The sequence below is a fragment of the Rattus norvegicus genome, chromosome 2 (assembly GCF_036323735.1).
Source record: "Rattus norvegicus strain BN/NHsdMcwi chromosome 2, GRCr8, whole genome shotgun sequence".
Lineage (NCBI taxonomy): Eukaryota > Metazoa > Chordata > Mammalia > Rodentia > Muridae > Rattus > Rattus norvegicus.
In genome coordinates this window covers 31,519,284-31,534,398 of record NC_086020.1, presented here as the reverse complement: position 1 = coordinate 31,534,398, position 15,115 = coordinate 31,519,284, and the positions used below count along the sequence as shown (strand labels likewise).

Here is a 15,115-nt window from a genome sequence, read left to right as displayed (position 1 = left end):
AGTTTCAGATAAGGATTGTGAAAGACACAAGGACCCTTTTTCACAAGTAATATTTTAGGCTTTTATGCTTATTTAAAAAATTTTTATGATAATGATTACTTGTGTGTGTGTGTGTTCATGTGCCTGTATGTGGTATGTTTGTGTGTGTTCATGTACTTGTATGTGTTTGGGGGGACATGTGGTGTGTGTTTTCATGGCACATGTATGAAGGTCAGAGAATAGTTTTTGAGAGTTGGTTCTCTCCTTCTACTGGGTGGGTCCCAGAGATGGAACCCAAGCTTGGCCACAAACACCTTTATCCACTTAGCCATCGTGCCAGCTCTGTGAGTAATGCTACAGCTACTTTTGGAGACAGTTTGTCTGTTTCTTCTGAATATATTTTTGCCAAATGAGTCAGCAAGTGTGCTCATTTATAACTTATACACACACACGGAACCCTTTTTGTTTATGGTGATAGCAGCTCTATTCAAACTGACAAGACAAACAACCAAAATGACCTTCAAACACAATGGACAACCTGGTATGTCAGATGACGAACTGTCATTTAGCCTTTCGCAGAAATGGGCCATTGTGCTCAGTAAAGACAAAGAGAAGCCTGTATGCACATGGCTGAGTGAAATAAGACAACCAGAAAAGTTCACACACTGTGTGTTTTCAACTCTTACATCTGGAGAAGGTAAAACACAGAGTTAAGAAAAAAAGAGGATACAGTTGCTAGATAGAGATCCAGTCCAGGGTAAGAGCAGGTAAAAGATGAGGATTTAAGTGAGAGAAACATTTTATCCGAGGTTTCCAAAGAGTGGTGGCACAGTAGAAGCTGCCTTCATGAGACACAGTACATGGGGTAGATGAAAGGAAGGGGGGCTTTTTCCAGAGCGCAAAAGATTGAACTCCTGCAGGCTTATATTTTTCTAAGCCTTATTTAATAAGTGCACTTAAATGCTTTAACCTCCCTTCTAGCCCACCACCCATCAGAGGTAGAGGAAAGGAGAGGTTAATAGAACAAAGGAGGATGTGGGCCTGTTTAGAAATAGTTCTCTGTAGCAAATCTAGTCTTCGTTGTCAGGATATCAGCAGTTCAGTTTGCATGAATCAACAGCCATAGCTCAATCCACTCACAAACACTATTCATGAATCAACAGCGGCAGGTCTATCCAGAAGAAACCACAAGGCTCTGCCAATCGGCCAGGCAAGAAGCCACTGGGACAGCGCCAGAAGTTCTTCAGTGGTGTTTCTCTCTATGATGTCATGGCAAATGATGACTGGCGAAAGAGTGGCAAGGCGAACCAATACCACACAACTGCCTGTTGGGTTATACTTACATCCTCTCCAAACATAATGTGTTCTCTCAAGCATCTACTCTAGCCAAACATCATGTTCTGTTTTCCCAAGCTGCTTCCAGAAAAACAAAACATGTCTGCTCTCAACAAAACATCCTCCCACATGTCTGCTTTAGCAAAATCACTTTTTCATAAGACAGTTTCCAGAAAAACATCACCTGACACAACTGAGTCTCCGAAGAAACCAGGAATTTCCACTTCATACGCTGGTCGGGGTGCAGGATGAATGAATGTTGAACACGTACGTTTTCTACGTGACCTGCAAGCAGAGGGGACCAGGTGAGAAAAGGGCAGCCAGTGGGAAGGGGAACGGAGACAAGGGTGGGTGAATGGAAGGTGAATGTGAGTAAGATATACTATGCCATGCATGCTTGGAAATGTCATAAATAAACTCTTCCTTTTGTGTACAAAAATAATAAATAATAAGAAAAGAAACTTTTATATATCCTGAGATGTTCATTTTCTTGTTTGCTTGCTGGTTGGTTTTTACCATAACAAGAAGCCCAAGACCTCAGACGTCCCATCTCACTCAGCTACACTTCCACATAAGTCAGTATATCTCCAGTGTGACCAGCCCCTCCCCCATCATTTTCACCCCCAGACCCTTTTCCTGGATGTTCTCTGGAATTCACACCCAGTATCAACAAAGCCCCAATGTCCTCCACTGCTTGTCTGTATATCCCTTTACTTTCTGACTGAGATGGGAAGAGGATGCTGTAGGTACTGTCTTTCTGCAGTTCTCCAGCTTATGTCCCACAGTGGTCCTAAGCTGGGGCGGGTGCCTCCTTGTTTTCCTCTTCCAAATCATTCTCTCACCTTCCCTCTCAAACATCAGATGATGCCTGACCACCATGGAGCCTCAGGAGAGTCCGTGGAGGTTTTATGCTAGGCTCAGTCTCTCTGTTTCCACCTTCTGTGTTCCACACCTCTTCCCACACTGCAACACCTCTAGCATTCACTGACATCTCTCATCTATATCCAACTTTAGTGCCTCTTGTCCACTACATAGCCTTACACCTATCAGCCAGTAAGACTTCACACAGGAATCTCAGGGAGACATAAATATTCAGTGGATAACAGCAACTATCCTATTAGCTGATGGCCCTATTAGCTGATAGCTACTTCGTGAAGGTAGAAATGTTTCCTCACTTCCAGATTAGCCTATAGTCAAGTAGAATATGTTCCCCAAAAGGAGTTAGGCAGAGAGAGCTAACTAGTCATGGTCATTGCATGAGTGATGAGTGAATGAGAACAGGGCATCATGGGACATGAATATCTGTAGCTTCTCCACTTACTGGTTGCTCTCAGTCTCAAGTAGGTCTTTGGAAATCTCTGAAAATTCTTTTTCATTTCTCTAAGCAACTCTGCTTCTCTCCCTCGCCTTTTCCTCTATGCTTAAGCCTCAGATGGGTCCTCTTCCCTCTACTCGCAGTCCACAAGCCCATTTGCAACTTACTAGAACAAAACAGAAGCCATCCTGCCAACACAGTGCCTGCCTTTCCCACCCGTCCTTTCTGCCACCTCTGGTTGATGCCAAATGAATGCGGCACATCCAATCGGTCCCATCCCTCCTTTCTGCTCAAGGACAGCACACTGCTTAGGCCCACCCCACCTGCCTCACCCACGCTTCTAAGTCAGCATTCAACCGTGCTGCAGCTTCTCCCGTCTCAAAAAGCAAATGGACTGATAAGGTCTAGAGACCAAACCAAACGCTGCCTATGCCTTTCCCTTCCTCTGTAGCTGCTGTGACCTGTAAAGCAGGATTGACCTGACTGGGGTGACAGGAATGAAGAAACAGATGGGAAGACAAGTGGGTGTCAGGTGGGCGCACACTCTGATGATGTCACAGCAGCAGCAGCCTGGGAGCTCAGCAGGAATGAGGAGAGCTAATCTTATCAGGGGTCTCTACATGGGAGCAGTCTCAGTGTCTGTCAGCAGGGAAGAGGAAGCCATGGTTGGTGTTCTCTGTACACACTGTCAGCATCCACACTCAGATGGGGGAAGGCCTTGCTATTCCCAGGAATCCCAGGGGCTCCTTTATATGAGGATGCTTATATCCACAATACACATTCATTTAGGAATTTATCTGTTCCCCACGTATAGCTAGACTCCTCATAAGATCTGTGTGTTCTTGCTGCTTCGAACTCCTTTTCTTCTGCCTTACCTAATTTTTTAAGACTTTCCATATTGAATCTATCACATGTAAAAATGGAGAACAGCGAATCTCATAATTATATCACCCAGAATTAAGAATTATGAACAGGCTGGGCCTGATGGTGCACACCTTTAATCCTAGTACTTGGGAGGCAGAGGCAGGCAGATCTCTGTTAGTTCAAGATAAGCCTGGTCTACAGTGCAAAGTCCAGGCCAGTCAGAGCAAGATTGTGAGACCCTCCCTGTCAAAAACAAACAATCAAACAAACATGCAAGACTGCTTCACTTCTTCCCCTCTTGCTGAAGTATTTCAAAGCAGGTCCCAGGAAATAGGGCATTCCACTCCCAGATATTTCAAGCTTTGGCTATTAAATTTGAGGGGTTTCTTAGCTAACTTTAATATTACATGAGGTTGATATAAACGTATTATAGAATAATTCTCATTCTCCCTCAAAGTCACTCCAGTGTGTGCAGGGCTTCACTTTCACTGTTTCCTTCTTTCTTTCTTTTTTTTTTTTTTTTCAGAGCTGAGGACCGAACCCAGGGCCTTGCACTTACTAGAGCTAAATCCCCAACCCCTCACTGTTTCCTATGAGCCTTTCTTACTCAAGGTTTCTCCTGAATGCATGAGCAATGTGTTACTAAACCCAACGGCCATTCTTCACTGCTGTTTGCTTGGGGTTTGAGAGAGTTCTCAAAACAAGGAATTCTGTTTCTATAACAAAAGGTCCACAAAGGGGTGGCTTAAAAGCAAGAGAAATGGATTTCTTATAGTTCCAAAAACTGAGGTCCAAGGTCAAGGTGCCAGCAGATTTAGTGTCTAACAGAACTTACTGTCTTCTTCATCCATGCAGCCTTTCTTACTATACCCAGTATAGTAAAAGGCAGGGCAGCTCTCGGGCATCAGTTACAGGGACACTGATCTCATACTGAAGAGCTCTGGTCTTGAGATCCAGTTATCTCCCAGTTTTAACCTTGGAGGTGAGCTGTTGACTTAGATGATGGTGACAGTACAGATGGCCATTGAGAAGCCAGCAGACTTCCAGTGCTGAAGCCAGAAGAGCTGTGGACAAATGGAGACCTGGTTGTCCATTTCTCCGTTCACATCTTTATCACCTTTCTTAGGCAGCTAACAAAGGTGAGTAGTCTTTTTGTTGTTTTGTTTTGTTTTTTTGAGGAACAGTCTTTTCTTGTTTTCCAGGACATAGCTATCCTTGGGTCTACCTTGGCTCTCTGGCCACTCTATCAGCCTCCTTGCTGGATCTGACCTCTGATTTTGGCACACACAAAATGAAGGGTCTGTCCTCACCTTCCTCTCGCCTGTCCCTGTACTAGGCTTCCTTTCAGTACGTCCTGTGCAGGGATGATGTCCAGGTTCCTGTCCAGCCTCTCATCTGGACTCTAGACTTCGATTGCTACCCACTCCTTGGCATCTCAGAAATCTTAAACCCAGCTGGGCAGTGACGGTGTAGCTTTTGTTCCCAGCACTTAGGAGGCAGAAGCAGTTATATCTCTGAGTTTGAGGTCAAGTCTACGGAGTGAGTTCCTTCCAGGACAGCAAGAGCTACACAGAGAAACCCTGTCTCAAAAAACCAAACCAAACAAACAAAAAAGAAAGAGAGGGAAGGGAGGGAGGGAAACAGGGAGGGAGGGAGGGAAAAAATAACTTCTTAGACCATCTCACATTAAACACTTGAATTGAAAGAGCAACCCTGAATGTCCAATCGTCTTATGACAGTATTTGGAAACTTCAGCTTTCTGTCTGCTTGGAACAAAATCTTGAGGTCATTCTCAAGTCCTCCCTGCGTGCGCACATTCAACCCATCAGCAAATCTTTCTGGTTCTACTTTCAAAAAGTATTCACACTCCTACTACTTCATCCTGCCTCTGACGTCTCTATATCGCATTGGATCATTGGCATAGACTCTTAATTGATTTTCTTATCCCACCCAAACAAATGCAATCCTGTTATGAGATTTTTTTTCTTTTTTACATCTCGATGTCAATGCATGAAAGAGAAATGGAAAGAATCATGTGTTAACAGAAATATAAAATTATTTTCTTATAAATCTCCTAGAGAAATTTATTAGGTCACAGATACAATGACTATTTCTAATGTTTATTTGTTTTACAAATAAATGAGAGAGTCGCCTACCTCTGTGAAGTGCTATGTCAGCATTTCTCCGTTTTTAAAGAAGCTGTGTGATATACAGAACAGATGATTTGATGAGTACCATTTCAATTCCATCTATACAAACATGAGCTTTAAGTATTTTAATATTTAATAAACTTTTATATAAATGCGTGGATATTTTTATATAAATGCAATCTCAGGACCTGTGCAGAAAACAGTAGTTAGTTGAACACCATTCAATGCACCATGTTTTGTTTGTTTGTTTGTTCATGTTTGTTTGTGTTTTGAAGCAGCATTTCTCTGTAGAGGCCTGGCTGTCCTGGAACTCACTTTGTAGACCATACAGACCTTGACCTCAGAAATCAGCCTTCCCCTGCCTGCTGAGTGCTGAGATTGAAGGTGTGTGTCACCACCGTCCAGGTAAATGTAACATTTCTTGAAGTCAAGTTTTCTGCATGTGAAATTTTATAAGCAACATAGTCAAGTATATATTTTGGCCCTTTATCGCTGATAGTACTTCTATCACACCGACTCCTAGATTTTCTAAGCATATTCTTAGTCCTTAGCATTATGCCATTTTTTTTAGAAATCTTTCTTTAGGAAAAGGAGCAATCCATATTCTCCCAGGAATATCCCGTTATGCTAACATGGCAGTTATTTCACTGCTATGAGCCACCCCCCTCCCAAAAAAAATGTTCCTACTTATCTCTCCCTACTTTCCAGCAAACACAACCATTATTATTCATAATTCCCTATAATCAATAAAACATTTGCCCAGCCTTTTAGTGCTAAGATTACATGCAAAGAGGCATAGCAAATGTTATCTGTGGCTCACCCACCAAGACTCATAATAGCGTGCCAACTGGACCCACAGAACCAGGACAAGTGCCATGGACACATATGGCTTCCCTTCTTTTGAAGCCCCAAGGGATTGCTCTGCAAAGAAGATGAGAGTCAAGTCTCTGGAAAACTAGCAGGGAAAGGGCAGCTCCTGGAGGCAGGCTGTGTCTTGCATGTTGCCATCTTCAACTGCGTGGGAAAGAGGAATTCTGGTGAGAGGGAGCACTTTCTGGTGAAAGGGAGCACAACTCATTCCCTCTGTCAGCCAATGATGAGCAAATTGTCTTGGCAATTACCCTTCAGTTCATTCCAATCTCCATGATGCACCTCTGCCAACAGCTCCTCCTCTGTCTTTCACAAAAGTGATGTTCAGTCTTCCAAACACGCTGGGATACCCATGAGCTCTCCCATCACATCAAAGAATTCTTCCAATCCTCTTGCCTGTTGAACGCCACCTAGTGTTGGCTCACCCGTCATCTTCAAAGGGCACAGGTTGTAAAAATCTGTGGTCTTGGATGATTCTCAACTTCTGTCTCCTTGAAACAGTGGATCTTTTTCAGCTGTGTTGTTCAACTTTTCTTCAGAATGAAACTTACATAGGAAAAAAATCACAGCAAAGTTAAACAACCCACTTAAAAGCACTAGCCATCACCCTCTCCAAAGGGTCAGCTCACCAGATCCTCATCTACCAACCCCATGGTGCACACTCCTCATTGGTTGCTATACTATGCGGTTCTCGCTAGCCAACAAACAGCCTATGTGTGGAAATACATAGACTATGGATTGCACATTAATTGCATACAGTATCTTTCAATGCTGACATTCGGACTTGTTCATCCCTGTCTCTCACTGCTAATCATTGGTTAAATATTTTCATAGGAGAAAAATGGCTGAAGACACCCATCACATAGGGTTGCCTACGTAGGTATCTAATCCGATCCAGATACTCTGTATGACTGCTCTATGTTCTAGCTCATCTTATCATTCCTGAAGTAGCCAAGTGTGCCCAGCTATACAAGCACATTAGCTAGTGTCAGTGTTAGATATTCCTTTAGCAATGTCCAGATACCGTCTTTGACATTGCAAACACAGCACCACACGCTCACTCAGAGAGAATCTGTGATTCAACTTCGTGGGTTTGGGGTGATTTTCTATACTATAAAAGTAAGAAATGATGGATAGTTTCTAGCCCTCTGATATCTTCCTCATCAACAACAAATTGCTTTAATAGGGGAACCCTCTCTGTCTTGTGGAATGACATCTACCACATCCTACCACAGAAGCCAAGAGATGAGCTCTTTTTTCCTTCTCACGGCAGTTATGGTTGTCAGCAGGCTTGTCAAAGACTCAGTCAGCCTCATGTACTCCTCGAGACTTTAAGTCCAGAGCAACCCAAGATCTAACTTTGTTTCAGTCGGATTTCTCTAGCCATGGCCTCACTCCTATACCCCAAGCCTCCATTCTTCATAGAGGTCTTGATTTCTTCCTCTCCCAAGCCTGGTTCTTCAGGATTCCTGTCAGTAACTAAGCGCCTTATGGCTGCCAACAGTGGTCTCTCCAGGATGTCTGCCTATTATTCGTTCTGGGGCCCTCAGACTTACCCACTAAGACAAATAAGGAAAACATATTTCTAACTCCAGAAACACCTCTGCAGTCTTCAGGAGAGATCTCAGTAAGTTAGCATTTGTCTGGGCTGGAGCTAGATTAATGATCAGGCTTGTGTCACCCTCGGGGACTAAACAATGGCCAGAGTTCACACTAGAATCACTTGGAGAGTTTTCAACATATTTGACTATTGGGGGGTGTTATTTGTGTCGAGCCTCTGTGTTTATTAGTTTTGATGACATGGCCCCATCGAGACACTTACACTTTAGTCTTGTCACATTTCAGTATGCCTGCATTGGTGTCTGTGAGTTTCCTTCCTTCTTAGGCAGGATGAGAGGGTCTCCTACACTCTCTTTCAGTCATTTGTTCGCATGAAAAGGCTGCTTAGTTGTGCTTATTGGAAGTGAGGCCAAGTAGGTAAGGATGGAAATTCTGGGTCTTGGTACCTCCGGCCGGAGGAAGGAGCCCAACCCACCTGGAGTGCAGAGCAGGACAGCGTGTGTGCGAGGCAAACAGGCCAGTACTTCATCAGCGGCACAGCCAGTGCCTCAGCTGTCACTAGGATGAGGCTTGGTCCCTGAGTGCTCTAAGCTAAATTCATGAAGGGAGTGTTTGTGATGGCACCTGCTGAGGAAGGGGACAGGCAGATCCTAAGAGCGATCTGTGGCATCCTCGGGACCCCTGTGATTGCGGTCTCTCTTTACCCCAAGGCTTTGTCTTGTGTCGGCAGTAACAACATCAGCAAAAATGAGCAGCTCACGGAGCTCAAGCCCTGTTCATCAGTCAGTCTCCCAAGCCAGCCTCCTGCTGCTTTCCAGCATCTGGGCTGTCCGGCATCCAAGGGACCACCACACAGTGATGGGGTTGTTAGGGACAGGGGCAGTTAAGTGCTGCATCAACGAAGCCTCACAACCTACTCGCAGTCTAGGCACCAAAACACCTCACAACCTACTCGCAGTCTAGGCACCAAAACAAATACTCAGAACCAAATGCCCACCCGAGACTGAGAGGGTGGTGAGCGAAATGTGGTTGAGGAAGAGCCCATCAGTCCTGAAGGCAGATCTTGGGTTTGCTCCAGTTGACTCCAGAATAAAGAATGACTACTGCTCCCATGAGTTGACTTCCGTCCTCTTTCTTTCTAATTACATCTCTATTGAGATGCCTGATACAGCACAGAATCACTTTCCCTTCACTTTTGGAGGGCTGGGAATCAGCCATGTTAGCCAAGTAATTCACCATTGATGATATTCACTCGGCCCCAAATCCACCTTTTATAGTGCATGGTGCGGTGGTTCTCGAGTAATCAACCATCACTAGCCAGACTATGTCATCAGCAGCCTCTGCCGTTTCCTCCCATGCTTCTGTTTCTATGAATTTGCCCATTTAGAAATGTCATATATAAGTAAAATCTTACACCGTATTTTGAAAGTTCATCCATGTTTGATCATGTGTCTGTTCTTCACACATTTACTCAGAGCATCCTGGCTTTCCACCCCTGAGCCTGTAGGGGACGTTACAGGTTCAAATCATGACCCATGTCTTCTTTCAGTAATTAGGAAGGAAGTGTGCATGCTGTCTTGACTCCTTTTCCTGTTGCTTTTTTAAAAAAATACTCAGCTAAAAACAACTTAAGGGAGAAAGGGTTTCACTCAGCTCACTGTTTCAGATTACAGTTCATCATGGTGGAGAAGACACAGTCTCAGAAACTTGAAGGAGGTGGACACAGAGCATCCACAGTCAGTAGCAATGAGCAATGCATAGGTGTGGACCAGCACTCAGATCTCTTTCTTCATTCTTATACAGCCCAGGATCATCTGCCTAGGGAATGGCACCACCCACAGTGGGCAAGTCTTCCTACTTCTGAAAATTGCCAGCCTGACCAAACAGCACAACTTTCTTCTAACTTTTTTCCCTATTCCCTCTTGGACATTTTGTGCTCCTCTTATGAAGGCTATCCCACAGACATCTCAAGGGGATCCTCATTCTCAGTGCAGATGCTGAGGCCTTACCAGATGGGAAGTCCGATCTTCTCTTCTGTTGTGATTAAGGTTAAGATGCTGGCTCTGGAGTTAAAGTATTTTAAAAGCATTTTTCTAGTACTAGTTATTGAAATAGACACTTGGAGAAATATGTCTTGACCTGCATCTGGGACCTGTGTCTACTTAGCCCCAGGGGGTGGCGGGTGGGGGGATGTTGTAACCATGTCAGAAGCTTCTGTATTTATTTGCAGGAGGCCCCAGACTAATTACACATTCAAGGCCTTCTTTATGACAGATGAGATTGACTAAGGCCCAGTTGTTACCATCAGGAAATCTACAGTATTGGTAGAAACATGAGCAGGAAAGTGGGGGGAGTAAAAGAGAGAGAGACCAGAGGTTTGGCGGGGAGGGAGAACAGAATCTGGCATTAGATTTTTGCTTTATGAAGTATTGCCCGGAGGCTTGAAAGCTGGAAAACCACAGTAAGGCTGCCCCTTCCACCTAGATCGCCACGCAGGAGCGGGAAGCAGAAAAGCAGTTCTCTGGATGAGTCATTTGGCCATTCCTGGAGTCCTTAAACTCAGAGGAGTCCCATCTGCAGTCACAACTGAAACTATTCCTCAGGCTGGCACACTTGCTTGAAAAAACAATGGGGATATGAGAGTTTCTGCTCCAAAGAAGTTAATTTTTTGCACTACTCTCCCCACACCCCAAAAATAGGTACATTTTATGATTACTTAAATGAGCTTAATTCCTATAGTCTATGGCTAAGTCCATCTCTTCTTATTCTAAAGGCACATACAGCGCCTTTGGTAGACAGTGGAAGCAGCTAGAAGAGGCCATTCCCTCCCAGGCCTTGACAGAGGGGTACACAGGAGCCATCTCAGCACATGCACTGCAAAGATTTCTTCCACCACCAAGTGGGATTCCAGCCATTGCTTTCAGATACCTGACCAAACGTGCTGAAGAATTTCAGTCTTGTGCCTGTGTCTGGAGTCAGCACCGATCAGATCCGCTAGCAACAGGGAGGTGGCGCTTCCTGAAGGACGCATCTTTCAGAGACTGTGTCTTCAGGAAAATCCTGTGTGTCCTTCAAAGCCTTCTCCTGGCTGCCTTGAGATATACTCCCCCCCACACACACACACACTTTGAGGAAATGGATGGACTCCTTGCAGAGGTTGGGTGGCTATTGGATGCTCACCCTTCCAGACTTCCGGAACCCTGCTGACGCATCTTGCTCCCTCCCCTCCCTTTGGTAGGCACGGGGCCAAGGCAGGGTTGAAACGGCTCTCAGTGCTTCAACTGTTAACTTGGATTTTTCCAAAATGTGTTTCTGGTTAGTTTAAAAAAGGATAAACAAGATTTAATAGCTGGCAATGAATCACATTTTTTTTTCCTCCCTAAACTCTATTTGGATCCACTCAAACGCCTGTCATTCCACTTTTGTACAAATAAATAAATCTCCTTTTCTTTTGTGCATTTTTCCCTGTCCTGCATTTCCTAAAATACAGTTTGTTTGACGGATGAGTTAAGCAGTCCTGAGGTTTGTTTTTGGCTCTGCAAGCAACTGAACTGTTTTCTCATCATAATTCAACAGGACAGGGTTACCAACCTCCTGAACACTCACGCTCGTTTAGAGTCAGAACCACCTCTCCCAAAGAAGAAATGGCCGCTAGTGTCCTCAGTGTAAGCGTCAGCTGTCCTCAGAAGCCTGCTTGTACTCACAGCCCTGCTATGTCTACCTGTCCGTCATGTTGTATCTATACAAGACATCCTTCGAGCACACAGACATTGGACGTGAAATCACAAGCAGATGAGAGGTGAAACTAAAGCGATACACAGAGCTAGGTTCACCGTCTCCTCAGGCTCAGGGACTTTGGCCGAGGGCTTGATAAGCAGAGATCTAAGCTGAAATTTAAAAAATAAAAAACAAAAAACATGTAATTAGTTTTTAACAACAAAGATCTGGAAAGTGTCAAACCGAAATTAAACCTATGCATTTTCTGAAGTGATGTCTTAGGTTGAAAGTGATGTTTTCCGAGTAGACGTGCCGTCTGGCTTCCAGCCCTTGGTGAGATGGGAAAGGGACTTCTAGGAGAATGGCCTAGGATAATGAAAGATGAGCCATCAAAGGCAGGGGGACTGTGATTTCCAAGCTAACCTGGGCTACAGCATGAGCCTCTGTTTTGTCACTGTTGCTTGTTTTTGTTTTTTCCAAACAGGTTTACCAAAAAAAAAAAAATGTAAGTCGAAGGACTCCTTTAAAGATTTCCACACAGATGCAGAGCCTCTATGAGCCTGTCCGGCACATGCTTCCTGAGATCAGGATGCTACTATGTCAGAAAGAGGTTGGGCCTCCAAGATGGATCATGGGAGCAGAACCCAGGAGCAGGCTCAGGTGGCATGGGAACAAGAAGACAGAGGAGCAGGCAGCCAGCTGTGGTCAGGCAACCCTCCTCTCTCCACACTTCTCTCTCAGCCTCGAAGCCTTCAAGCCACGTCACCTCACCACCAGATTTCTTTTCCCCAGGGATTTAAGGTTTTTTTTTTAATTGTAGATTTATTTATATCTTTTTTATGTCACCTGTGGCAATGTTAAAAATAATCCACTTAAAGCTTGCAGTCATCCTGAGGGCAGGGATGTCCCCATCTTTGGCCATCCCTATGTCTAAAACAGCACATCAGAAAGCAATAAATACAAGAACGCTAACCGCCACTCATCAATCGTTCTTTCTTCTACTAATGCTCATGCACTCGTAGCACACAATGACCGTCCATGTTCCAAAGCCACCGCGAGTGTGGTTTCTAACGTTTTATGTAATGGCTGGAAGTAACTGGTGGAGCTCCATCACTGTGCCCACTGGACCCTGGTGTATCCAAAACCCAAACCGGGAAGGGCTGGCTTAAGCCAGCGATTCTTGATGTTGTTCAAGCACTGGACTGATCTAGAGGGCATGATAGGACAGAAGCCCCAACCCCAGAGGCCCATCAGGAGGTTTCAGTGCTGCTTGCCCACTCTTTGGGAAATAGTTGGCCCATAGGATAGGCAAGGGCCGTGAATAACGAGGTCTCTGGCTCCATGGACTCTGTTGTGGGACGGTGAAAAGCACCCTGGTTCCCAGTTGAGGAAGCACAAACCCCGGTGACCCTGAAGGGATGGTGCCTTCATGGGTTGCCTTTGTCTAAACAACTAGTGGAAACTAGTGCTTTCCCGATTTAGGAAGCAGCCTCTTGCTTAACAGACATGGAAAAGAGCAAGCCCGTTCTCTGCTTGGGAGGTTGTATCCTGCAGGATTTTCTGGGGATTCTGAGCTGATGCAGTCCTGGCACCTGCTTAGTATCTATACGAGCTGCTAGTATCTGATGCCATAGCTACCACAGCAGTTTCCTAAGGACCAGCACTCACGTGGCCTGGCTGCAGGCAGCACTGAGTCCAACATTAATCAACTCAGCATCTGGATCCAACCCAAGGCACCCATCGGATTGCCGCAGTCGCCTCTACCCTCAACTGTCAGCAACCGGTCAGGGGAGGCTGGCAGGTCTACAGTGCACAATCTTCCTGGAAGGCTAAGTGAGCTGTTCGTAAATAAGCCAAATAACTTGACAGCGTGAGTGAAAGCTCTCCTCAGTGATCCGTCAACTGGAACCTATACCATGAGGCATGTTGCCTTTAGCAGCAAAATCACTGCGGTAGGAAAGACCTGGGTAGATCGGGCCCACTTTTGAAAGGTATGATCTCCTGGAGCTGACTATAGGAACAGTAACAGCCATTTTCAAACCCCTTTAGACTCCCTTAGTCTGCTGGAGCTGAGACCCATTCCTTTTTGCTTTAAATGGATTCATGAGCTTGAGAGAGTACGTTCATGCACGTGTGTGTAAAGCCAGAGGGCAACCTTGTGTGTCATCTGCAGGACTCCTGTCCACCTCTTTTAAGACAAGGTCCTTTACTGGTCTGGAACTCATCGGTATGACCAGCATGCAGCAGTGATGGTGAGAAGTGTGCACTACACCCAGCATTCGTTTGTCACAAACAAGTGCTTGGACTGAGGCACCCCACCCCCACCCAGACCCTAAGACTCATTCTTTAGTAACACTGGAAAGACATCAGAACTCCTGTTCAGGTAAGTCCTAGAGAAGGGCAGGCACTTCCAATGGCTAGGGAGTCTGCTCATCATCACCATGGCAACAGCATGGGATGATGCTGAGCACTGAGCCCAGTGTCAATGATATCCGTCTTTTTTGCCGCCATGCAATATTTTATGTGTTCAACTATGGGAAGCGAGGCCCGGGACATTATCCAGGAGAGATTCTTGTTAGTAATTGCTGTGATGTGTTAAGAGAAGCAGGCAGTAAAGAATCAAAATTCACCTCATCAAGAAGGGGAAAACAAAACAAAACAAAACAATCTGCAGATAACATTGTAAATCAGCCAGGAGACAAATGTCTGCCCGGCTTGTCACCCGCCATTTCACGGTACTGATTTCTCAAAGCCTAAAACCATAAGGAGCCCAACCCGGAGCGGAAGGGCGGCATGACCTCCTAAGCTCACTGATTTAATTTTCCTCTCTGAACACACGCAGCCCCATAATTAGAACATTTACCAACCATAAATACAATTTAAACTCTGTACATGTGCGTCTGCGTGTGTAGAGAGGCTTGAGCTAAGATACGGTTTCAATAAAAACAGTCCTTCCGCACTGATTAGAATGTGTAAAGAGGAAATCTGTTTTTACCACAATCTACTCCAAACTGGTGTTGGCAGCCACACTCTCGGCTAATAAATGTCAATAGCAAAGCTACACAGAGGTATAAATTAAAGGCCTTGCAATCTGGGTATCCGGGGCTTAGCTTGAAACGGTCCGCCCAGCTCGCTGTGCTCTGCCCAGCTGTGGAGGAACGCCATGGCCTTTGTCTGGCTCATGGACTGATGAAAGAGGGTGTTTAAGGGCACTCCCCTTTGCAATGTTTTAGAAAAATACTTATTTCCTGTCTCTTCAAACGGTAGTGATCGCTCTCTGGCTCTATGGAGTCAATAAGAATTACATTAATCAATTAAAGACTTG

The 15,115-nt window shown here is 45.0% G+C and overlaps 1 long non-coding RNA gene across 1 annotated transcript in view; it reads right to left on the bottom strand.

Annotated features, from left to right (window-relative positions):
• LOC120100680 (uncharacterized) overlaps positions 1 to 11,246 on the bottom strand; it is a 51,788-nt gene extending 40,542 nt beyond the window's left edge. The window contains exons 1-2 of the long non-coding RNA XR_005500535.2: positions 11,002 to 11,246; positions 1,499 to 1,599 (exon numbers count right to left, since the gene is read on the bottom strand). This is a non-coding gene — a long non-coding RNA (uncharacterized LOC120100680). The remainder of the gene's footprint in view (positions 1 to 1,498; positions 1,600 to 11,001) is intronic.
• Positions 11,247 to 15,115: the final 3,869 nt, after the last annotated feature.